We start from the raw sequence: 11,059 nt of genomic DNA, 5'->3' as shown, positions 1-11,059 counted from the left end.
CTATTAATCGAATTTTGTGGATAGCAAGGAAAAAGCTTTGCAATTGCAAAAATAACAATCGAAATTGGTAAATAATTAATTTAAATCTGCGGTTGAATAAATGAGGTAAATATGAGTTATCATAGTATCAGGGATGTAATAACACTAGCAACTACAAGGCAAGGTACCAACAAAGGGCCTATAATTCAAAAATCAACTTTGAAGTGACAACACAGTGCAGTCAGAATCACATGCACATAATTTGCATTTGCTAAATTACACTGGTTTAAATGTCAAAAACGATTTGAAAAACGGGTTAAATAGACAGAATCGGAATGCATTTTTTATGCTGGGGGATAGATGCACCTCACAGGGATAATATAAAAGTGAAAGAGTGACTCTAGCTGAATAACTGGATGAGATTTTCAAGGTGAAAGGAAATTCTGGTTTAAAATAAAAGCAGTTAAAAGAGAAAATCAGTTTAAAAAGGACGGGACAATTTTACAAAAACTATATTTAAGGGTTAGAGTGTTAAAGAAAGACACAGTACTCTCCAAGGTTAATTTGCAAGGTTAATGTTTTCACCCCGCGTTCAGCTCTATGTGGGAATTAATTAAATTATTCAAAATATGACTAAGGACTTATGCAAGACAGAAATGAATGGAAGAATTGCGCTAACACTAGAAAATCAAGGAACAGAACAAACAGAGGATTCAGACTATCTTCAACAAGTTATCAGGGTAGGGATGGGATTACTTAGAAGGTGGGACAAAGACAAGGTATCCAGATGGGGTAGGCTATGTGTTGCTATGGGATGGGGTAATACTCACAATCAGCGCTTGAGTTTGGAATTTTGGGACAGCCACCTGAGTTTCTGGACAGCGTGGCAATATCTGGTCATTGGTCACAGTGGCGGGCTCTCCTAACAGAAAACAGCTGGGCAAAGGTCTGGTCACGGCACAGCAGCATGCAGGTAGTGGGGCAAAAAGCCAGTCTGGTCACAGGATACTCTCAAAAAGGGTACCACATCTTTCCCCCCTTATCCCTGAGTTAGTGGGATTTTGTTGTGGAGTTTAGTTCGAAGGGTGGTTCTGCCTGGATAGGGTCAACTATTCTCTGGCTTGGCAGTAGAATCTGGAATCTTGCAGAGTGAATGTGGACTGTCTGGATACGCAGGTGCTGGAAAATTCAGAAGAGAGTGTCCCTTGTCTCTGTGAGCCTCTACCTTTTATAAGGCGAGTGACATCACAGAATTTATTGTTGGGCAGAACTAAGCTACACCTACGCCTAAGAATCGGATAGGTCAGCCTATGTTATGTTGCCTCCTCCTTAGGGGCAGATTGAACTGAAGGAGGGGATTGAGTTTTATGGAGTGTGTTTTTATGAGGTACAAACTCACCCCCAGTCATTTTTGCCAAAAATCAGATCTGACATAAATTGCACCTTTTTACAGTTGTGGCGCTTACACAAATCATACAGGCAAATTGCATATACCACACAGAGCATAATACTCCCACTCCCAAGTTTGTAGGACTTTGTTTTGTCCTTCTAATAATTTTTCATCATTTTCAGTGAGAAATATTTTACCTAAAATTCTATAACTTTATACATGTGTACATATTATCATAAGGCATGTTAGTATTGAATTTCAAAGTGGCCCCATATACACTTTCCTCAGAATATACAATTTTCTGTCATTTCCGTCCCCAACATGCTAGCAAACGGCTACCACGTCTTAATTTAAAGCCACAAAAATTGCATTTAAACTGTAAAACTTTTACATTCCAGCGTTGTCCAATAGCAGAAAAAACAGTCTTGTTAGTATTGAATTTCAAAGTGGCCCCATATACACTTTCCTCAGAATATACAATTTTCTGTCATTTCCGTCCCCAACATGCTAGCAAACGGCTACCACGTCTTAATTTAAAGCCACAAAAATTGCATTTAAACATGTTAAACTTTTACATTCCAGCGTTGTCCAATAGCAGAAAAAACAGTCTTAAAGTTTATTAATTAAAATAGTCTCCCAAATAAGGGCATAATCTCCAAGGCTGCTCTGGAGTTGGCTGTGAAGCCCCCAGTTGAAGTTGAGTGGAGGTGTTATTTGCAATTTCACACCTAAGTGTCATTGAATCTATTGTATCAGGCTCAAGCCCAGACACAAAGTCTGACGAGCGTGTGATATGCTTCCTCTTGGTCCATTCAGAGTTTCCAAGGGGGTGGCCCCTTTTGGGGGAAGTCAACTCCTGTTCCCAGCAAACAAATGTCCTTTGAAGCCAAGCAACCTGTTCTGTGGCTTTCCCAGTAAATGCACTTATTTATGTACCTATTTTTTTTATGAATCAGAAGCAAGTCTGTTGAAATAAAACATCCCAAATATGTTTTCAAACAATACCACCGTTACATTTCTAGGCAAGGACAGGGCCTTATTCAACATTACACTTTTAAACAGACATTTTTCTTGTTTGCAAAAAGCAACCATTTTTATGCATGGTTAATGTTTTCTTTTGCTAGTCAATTTCTCATACCAGCACCCTGTTCAGGGCAAAGGGCCACTGACACTAACATAGCACAGAAGAATAGGGCTTCATTTGAGAGTTAAGGTGCGATATTTTGTTGCCAAGTGAGGCTTTTTTCCCGTACGGCTGGGAGTAAAGTTGTTTTTGATTTCACAGATTTTGCCTGACACACCCTATCATTCAGTGAGAAATGCTATCTTTTGCTGTAGCACAACCTGAATATGGCTGGGCACAGCTGGGTCTCACTGGATCAGAACTGTGTATTCACAATCAAGCAGCTATGTCCCATTAGAGAAACTGACCAGTAACCCAAGGAGACGCACAGGTCCTCTCATCTCATGGGAACTAGCCTATTCACAATGAAGCAGCTAATTCCCATTAGAGAAATTGACCCCTAACCCAAGAGGTCCTCTTGCCTAATGGGAACTAGCCTATTCACAATGATGCAGCTATTTCCCATTAGAGAAAGAGACCTCCAACCTGGGATAACCACATGGTCTTGTTGTCTAATGGGAACAAGTCTGTTCGGAAAAAAGTTAATTGGCCACATTTTTGAAAGCACAGAAGCATCCTTATCTGCAGCAGGGAGTGGTTTATATCTGTAAAAGCTTATATTAACATTAATAAAATTACCTTACGATCTAATATTTCCCATCAGAGTTGACTTAACAAACTGTGGTAAAGGGAACATGACAAAAGTATGCCTTTCTCGTAATGAAAAATAGTTTTAAGTGAAATTGGCTATTTCACATTAGAAAATATAACTTGGTGCTTTTCTCTGATGGGATTTGACACATTCTCAGGGAGAATAATCTAAACCCCATTATTATACAGGACTTAACCACTAGAGGCAAAAGGGGCCATTTCTCTAATGGGAACTAGTGTTCTCAGTGAGAATATTCTAAAACCTATTATTATACAGGACCTGGCCTCTAGGGAGGCAAAATTGACCCTTTCTCTAATGGGAACTAGCATTATCAGCGAGAATTATCTGAAATCATTATTATGGAGGTCTTGACCACTAGGGGGCAAACAGGGCCAGTTCTCTAATGGGAACTAGCCTACTGGTATTGGGAATTAAGCAGCTATTTCCCATCTGAGAAATGGCTGTAGCAACCAAAGGTCTGCTTCTCAGATGGGAACTAGTATCAACGGTAGTCACTTGCTGCCATCCGACCGAGAGATGGACCCAGCAACGCTAAGGTCTCTCCCACCTCCCCATTCTGCTCCTCATCACTTGAGTTACACACATTGCACATAACCATCCGCCAACTTACGTCTGCAGTCTAAACTAACCTGTGACGAGCCCTAGAACTCTGTGGATCATGAGCCTCTCTGCCCTCGCCACCTCGTGTTTATTCCATGAGTGAGAAGTATTGAGCTGTAGCAAGCATCATGGCTGAGAGTTAAAGGGCACTGGCATTACCTCCACGCCCCTCTTCTTCATGTGCCAAACAGTGAGGTGTCATCCTCCCACTGGAACCGCTTTTCGCTTTTCTTGCTTTTTCTTTCAGCCCCACCCCTGGGCCTCTCCCACCCACAACAGTTTCTCTGGATCTTGCCTCTGGCAGGAAATTCCTTGGGCGGTCTTTCCATTCCCCGCACTTCAGGCGTGGGGGCACACTCTTCATATCCATGGGTTGAACGTCCCCTGTGAGGCTCATGGCGTTGCCTCTGGGGATCCTATGCTGTGCAGGCCCTCCTCCTTGAGCATGGGGTTGGGGCCCAGGGGACTCCTGTCACCCCACGTAGCATTGGGCGATGGTCGAGGGAATCCTCCCTGTCTGGGGCAGATACCGCTCTGCTGAACCTGCAGAGCGGATCCCTGGTATGGATGCGATAGCTGTGAGAAACCAGAGGGTGTCTCACCCGCTAGTCCCCAGGGATCTCTCTCTCTCTCAGGCGGCCAAGGCACGACCATCGACTTTGGATCCAGTCCCTGGGGGTGGACCTGTGCAGGAGGATCACCTGGGTGAGGGGTCTTCGAGGAGTGGGGGTAATCTAGCCAATGGTGGGACGCTGTATTCCCCCTTTTTTGTTTATCTAACCCATCCTATTTGTTAGGATTCTCTGCGGTCCCAACTCTGCCCCTTTTTAGACAAACAGTAGGCCGAGGAAGAGGGTGACTGAAAGTAACAAGACTAACTCTTATACATCGTACTAGACAGGCCCCGCAAATCCAGTCAGGCAAAGTCAGGCACTTGACTCCAAGTGATTACACCTGATGCCAATTAGCTCTCCTCACACGGATAAACAGCAGCACCTAAGGACACACTTTGACCAAGGTGGAACACGAGTACGAGCAGAGCTTCCGGGATGAAGGCAAACCTGCTGGAGCAGAGCGACGGACCAATGTACGAGAGAAGTGGGTTGAAAACCCCAAGAGTTCCCTACTGGAGGTTGTTGTCTCTGGCAGGCCATGAAAGAAATGTGGAGAAGGCCACATCCCACATCAGAAGGCTGCGTTGAGTTCCGAGGACCCCAGCGACCCTCCCGGGTGAATGGCAGAGTTGGGGAGGCGAGGCCAAGCTTGTGGCACTAACCTTGATTCGTGAATGAGAAATCGTAAAACCAAGAAACTCACACAGCTTTTAAGTTGGCAAGCAACCTGAGGGACCAGTGTGTGTTAAAGAAAGTTTAAAGTGATAACATTATTTCGCAAGTGAAGGCTGCAGGCATGTGGATGAGACGTGAAGAAAGGCAGACCTCTGAATGAACCTTTTGAAGTAAAGACAGCTGTAAGATCAGCAATACTGAGTAATGGAGTGGTACGGCCAAGGAAGTAGTCTCTGTGGTGGTGAGTAGGCACTGCTAGCTTAATTGAATGATCAAAATAGGGATTTTGTGCTTTTATTTCTTTCCATGGGGTGCGGTCCACTGTACAGTACCACTGTGCGGGGTACTTATAGTAAAGTGCGAGAGAAAAAGACCAAGCCCACTCAAAGTCTCAGTGAGCGATGCATTTTGTGAAGCGATAAAAGTGAATGAACTGCAAAAGCGAAATAAGCTAAATTAACCCTGAGACAAGGGGAGAGTGAAACGCTGAACATTGAACTTTGAATCGAAGTGGTCCAGCCGAGGTCTGTAAAGAAAGCCACACACATTCGAAATAATTCGACATCTGAAAACGGTGTGAGCCCAATTGTGGGACCCTCCCCCACCCCAAAGTGTAATAAGCTTGGGGAAGGGAGCCCCTTTGCAAGTGTTGTCGAACTTTGTTGTGAAAGGTCTGATCCCGACAGAGGGGGACCAGCGTGATGTCTGAGCCCGACAGAGGGGATCCACGTGAACTGTGTTTGTGAAAGGTCTGAGCCTGACACAGGGGGACCCACGTGAACTGTGTTTTGAAGAGGTCTGAGTCCAACAGAGGGAGACCTCTGTGAACTTTTTGTTGAAACATTATTTAGAAGTAGAAAGGGAGACTTTAACGTGGAAGGCCAGGCGGGCCTCAATCCACATTTTGGAACTGTTTATTGTGTTGAAACCCAGAGCCAGAGTGCGTCATCTTGCCTAAAAGGACCGCCTTACTCTGTGTGGTCTAACGGGAGGAGAGCTGATTCAGCCACATTTATTATTTTGAACACTGATTTTTCCTTTGCATACATTTCTCCTTTATACACTTTTTTGTACAAGAGATAGGGCAGGCATTAGGTTTTGTTTGCATTGGCCATTTTAATTTGACGTACTCCACTAGGACTGTTTTGTTTACCGTTTGGTGGTCGAGACTACTTCCATCTTAGTTATAGGGCAAAGTAGGAGTTTTTCCAAGCCCAAAAACTTCAATAAAGGTTTTACAAATTGTACCTATTGTGTCAGTGTCATACTTGTGATACCATGCCTCCCCTACACAGCCCACAGCGATTGTGCCCTGGGCGTAGAGGAGAGTGCTAGCTTTGCACAGTGGCTGTATCGTAGCTCATGTGAGTTCACTGAGGCACGGTTATTGCTTATTGAAAACTTTCCTCAAGTCAAATTAATTTTAAAAACCAAAAAAACAGTGCATTCAGCTTCTGGAGGAGAACTATGCATTGGGGGTTGCTAAGCAATCTGCTGTTCCCAGGAACGCTTCAGCTGTTGGGTCCTCTATTTCTACTGTGCAGGGCCTGCAGGCAGTGGTGATTCTGCAGCTCCTGCCCTCTGGGTCCATATGGTGCTGTATGTGACTGCCATGTGGAAGCATACTGATAAGAAGAGGCATTTGGAGACTAGGGCCCTGATTCATGGAATTATTTGCGTGTAAAACAGGGATTTGCGTGCCATTCTGCCTGCAAATCCCTGTTTGCCGATTGGGGATTCGACGCACAGAATGGCATACAAATCACTGTTTTACACGCAAATAATTCCATGTATCAGGGCCTAGGTCTCCATCACCCTCCTGCTCCTCTTTGCCTCATCCACCCAAGAGGAGGAGGACGGATAGGGTTTCTGAGGATTCTTGCAGCTTTTCAGGAGAGCCCTGCAGGAGGAGGGTATCCAGGGCCACCACAGCAGAGGTGTGTCCACCCCCATTCTTCATCTGAGTCCTCTTGCTCTAGTCCTGATGACTCGCCTTCTCCTCAGTATGAAGACTTCAAGTGGAAATATTTCGATAAGGAAGCTACTGCCACTGTCCTTATCCAGGTGGCCCACTACATGGGGTTTCCAGTCTCTAATCCTCCTCAGGTGCTGCCGTGCAGCCTTTTCTACCCCAGTTCAAGCGCACTCTAAAAACTGGCAGCCCCCTCCTCACTGAGATGAGAGCGAAAATCCTAAGGGAATGCACTGACCCAGACAAGACTTTGGTGCTGCGGTTCTTGGGAAAGCTGTTTCCAAAGCTGCACATTTCAGGTTTCTCCTTTAAATCAGTAACCGAGGTAGAGATATGTACTTTCCATAACTCCATGCGATCTACCTCTTGGCCTGGTGAGATCATGCCTGGTAAAATGATCTTGCGTCATCCTGGACTCTTCGCACCTTTCTTGGCAAATTTTGTTAATGCCTCTTTCAGCTATGGTTTCGTCCCCGATACCATCAAGCAGGTCGTCATTACATCCTTGCCTAAAAAACCTGGTCTGAACCCAAAAGATCTCAATAATCTGCGGCCCATCACAAAAACTCTTTTTCTATTGAAAATCACAGGCAAACAACCTCCGAGCTTCAGCAACATCTTGAAGATTCTGGTATCTTCCATCCCAAACAATCTGGCTTCCGAGCAAACCACAGAACAGAAACTGCCTTATTAGACCTCCAGACTTGCATCCTTGAGGCGTTGGAAGAGAGCAGGTCTGGGCTGCTGATGACAGGAATTCACAGGTATGCTGTGGTGATGGTTCTTCTAAAATTGAGTCAGTACATTGTAGTGCCCCGCAGGGGACTTGTTTGCCACCCACATTGTTCAATCTTTACTTAAAGCCCCTCTGCGATCTTCTATTTACTAAGGGTCTCCAATTCATAAACTGCACGGATGACACCCAACTCCTTTTGGAGTTTAGTTGAGACTTCAAGGCTGACTCAATCAGACTCGTTCGCATCTATGGTCTGATAAAAACCTGGATGTGCAGTAACTGGATGTGTTTGAACAGCTCCAAGACGGACCTGATGATCTGTGGATCTACGAAGGCCAGAGCCAAGTTGGGTTCGAGTACACCCACATGTGCATTGAAGGAAACCGCATAGAACTCATGGATACGGTTAAGACGCTGGGGGTGTATGACAACTCCTCTCTTAGCTCTGACGCATATGTTGATGGAGTGGTCCGGGGTACACAGTACCATCATAAGCTGTTGGGGCAGGCCAAACCACTCTGGTCCTTTTAAAAATCGTCATATTCTGGTGAGAGCTATCGTCTTGCCACGCATGGATTATTGTAATGCCCTTCTGTTTGGGACTAACAAAAACTCCATAAACTGACTCCAAATTCTTGAAAAATGAAGCTGTCCGGATCATCTGTGACATCCCAAGGAGGGAGCATATCTCCCATGCTAGAAGGAATCTTCATTGGCTGAATGTATCAGCAAGAATACATTTTAAGGCTCTTTCTCTCATCCACAAATGTACCAATGAAGGCGCACCTATCTATTTTAAGGAACAAGCAATCCTATATCCCCCTCAAGATCACTCTGCTCGAGTAACTGTGGATATCTGACTGTCCCAAGATGCAAAGAGCTAGCGGCTCGGGGCGATCCTTTCCCGTCCTTGCAGCGCCTGCTTGGAACAGGCTGCCCACGGATTCAGACACTTTTAAAAGCTCTCCTATTTGAATAAATCTCCCCCCTGCTATGCTCTGTGCCTCACCAGCCTCCGGCCCTCGGTAAATGATCCATGTGTTAGTTAATGTTTTTGTCCAGGTTTTCATTGGTCCTTGTGTTTTTGTAAGTGCCCAGATGCTTGTTGGCTTTGGCCCTCTATAAACAAATAAATACAATAAAATAAATAAATAAATCATGTGAGGGGGAGGAGACTTCCATGCCGCAGGTCGTCCAGATGGATGACATCCTCCCGAGCCTGACTGGGCGATCTTCTATAGCAGCGGAGAACAACATCGAGGATTCCACAGAGAAGAGGGTGGATGACGCTCGAAAGAAGGCTTATGGTGGTGTGCACCTGGCCCTGCATTCAGCCACATACTACTCCTACACTGCTGAAATTGCATTAAGGGGCCTGAAGTCGGCCATCAATGTGGCTGAAGAAGTTTCAGATCTTGTTCCAGTGCTCCAGGCCGTGAGTGCTCAAGTGGAGTTTGTCATCCCTCGCTTATGATGGGGGGAAGGTTGCAGCAGTATCCATGGGCTCTGTGATTGCTGGACAGAGGCACCTACACATCTGGGATTGGTGAATGTACTCTGAAGGTCTTTTTTGAGGGCTGCATGCTGTTTGGCGATTCCCTTGAAGATAAGGTTAATTGGGTTTTTAAAGAATACAAGCAGGCAGGGCAGCGGCACAGAAAACCTACTGCTGGGTCCAGGTCTTCCCTCCTACCTAGATGGCGCCTGCACTTTCTTGCTAGGCACAGTGCTTAGGGATGGCCAGTGACAGGGAGGAAGTGGTGCCCCAGCTGGAGGTCACCACCCTGGCAGCAGAAGTGCTGATGCCAGGCCTGTTGGGGGTTGCCAGACACACCTTTGGACCCTGTGCACCCAGCATTCTGGAGATTAATGGCCCAACAGACTGGTGCATTGGGGTTACAGGATAGAATTTGCATCCCTTCTTCTTCTTCTCAATTTTCGGAGGCGTGGGCAGACCCACGCAGGCGCTTCCCCATCCTAAAGGATGATGTGCACCAGACCCACCAATCAATACTTAGCACACATAAACTCACAACTCCTCCCACCGCCCCGTCTGCCTCACAAAATCCAACATCACACTACTCCTCCTCCTGCCTCTCACCCCATCACCTCCCAGCAAAGCCCTCCCACTCAGCTCAGCCACACCCAGCGCAGTCAACCGAACCCTCATCAATTCTCTCTCTTCAACATGTCTCTCGCACCTAAGCAAAAAATGTCCCACAGTCTCAGGCACCCCACACACCGCACAGTCCCTCGACTCACGCTTCCCCACTCGAAACAGACAGTCATTCAGCCCCACATGCCCTATCCTCAACCAATTCAGCATCACCTCCTCCCCCCTCCTCCATTCCAGACTCCCCGCATCCACCTTTCCCTGACCCCTCCTTCAGGCATGGTCCGGACACCCCTCCCAGGCACTCCTCCAAGAGGTTGGCAATGTTGCAGGCTCTCCAGGATCTGCAGGGCAAGAGGGTCATCCGCAGGGTCCCCCAGGAGGAGCGAGGTCTGGTCTACACCATTGTGTTTCTGGTGCCAACTCCATCGGGGACTTTCTGGCTCATCATAAACCTGAACGCCCTGAAACTCTATATTGCGACCCAGCACTTCAAGATGAAATGTCTCCGGTGTATTATTCAGCTGGTGCAGGAATTGGATTTGCTAGCAGGATGCATATTTCCATGTGTCCATCTGGTCGTCACATCAGCAGTTCCTGCAGTTTGGGGTGGCCTCTAACCGCTTCCAGTTATGGACGCTGCCCTTCGGCCTGAAGTCAGCACCTTGTGTCTTTGCCAAGGTGATGGGGCTGATTGTGGCCACTCTTCACCTATGGGGAATCCAGGTATTCCCGTATTTGGAAGATTGGGTCCTCAAGGTCCTGTTGGAGGATCTGCTGATTCAACATGCACAGGTTCTGGAGGGAGGTTTCCCTGGACTTCAAGGCCCCAATTCCGGTGGGTCCATCCGTTTGGGAGCAACTTCCATGGTGGCTCCACCTGCTCAACCTCCTGAAGGGGTTTCCCCTCCGACAGCCTTCTCCGATCATTGTTTCCACAGATGCCAGCCTGCTTGGGTGGGGGGCAGTGGTCTTAGGTCAGACCCACCAGGAGCTGTGGTCCAGCCAGGAAGCAGCCACGTATTCCAACTGGAGGGAACTATCTTCAGCTTTCTGGGCCCTTCAGGCCTTTGCGTCGGTGCATTGGGGGAAGTCGGTTCCGCTGCAGTCAGACAACACTGCCACGGTGGCCTGTGTAAACAGGCAGGGGACCTCCCACTCCCGGCCTCTAGGACCCCTGGTGC

At 46.8% G+C, this 11,059-nt stretch overlaps 1 pseudogene; it reads left to right on the top strand.

Moving 5' to 3' along the window:
• The first annotated feature begins 6,387 nt into the window (after positions 1 to 6,387).
• Positions 6,388 to 6,493, top strand: LOC138517076 (U4 spliceosomal RNA; annotated as a pseudogene).
• Positions 6,494 to 11,059: the final 4,566 nt, after the last annotated feature.

Source organism: Ambystoma mexicanum, chromosome 6q (assembly GCF_040938575.1).
Source record: "Ambystoma mexicanum isolate Mex_15411 chromosome 6q, UKY_AmexF1_1, whole genome shotgun sequence".
NCBI classification, from domain to species: domain Eukaryota; kingdom Metazoa; phylum Chordata; class Amphibia; order Caudata; family Ambystomatidae; genus Ambystoma; species Ambystoma mexicanum.
This window is presented reverse-complemented; position numbering and strand designations above follow the sequence as displayed.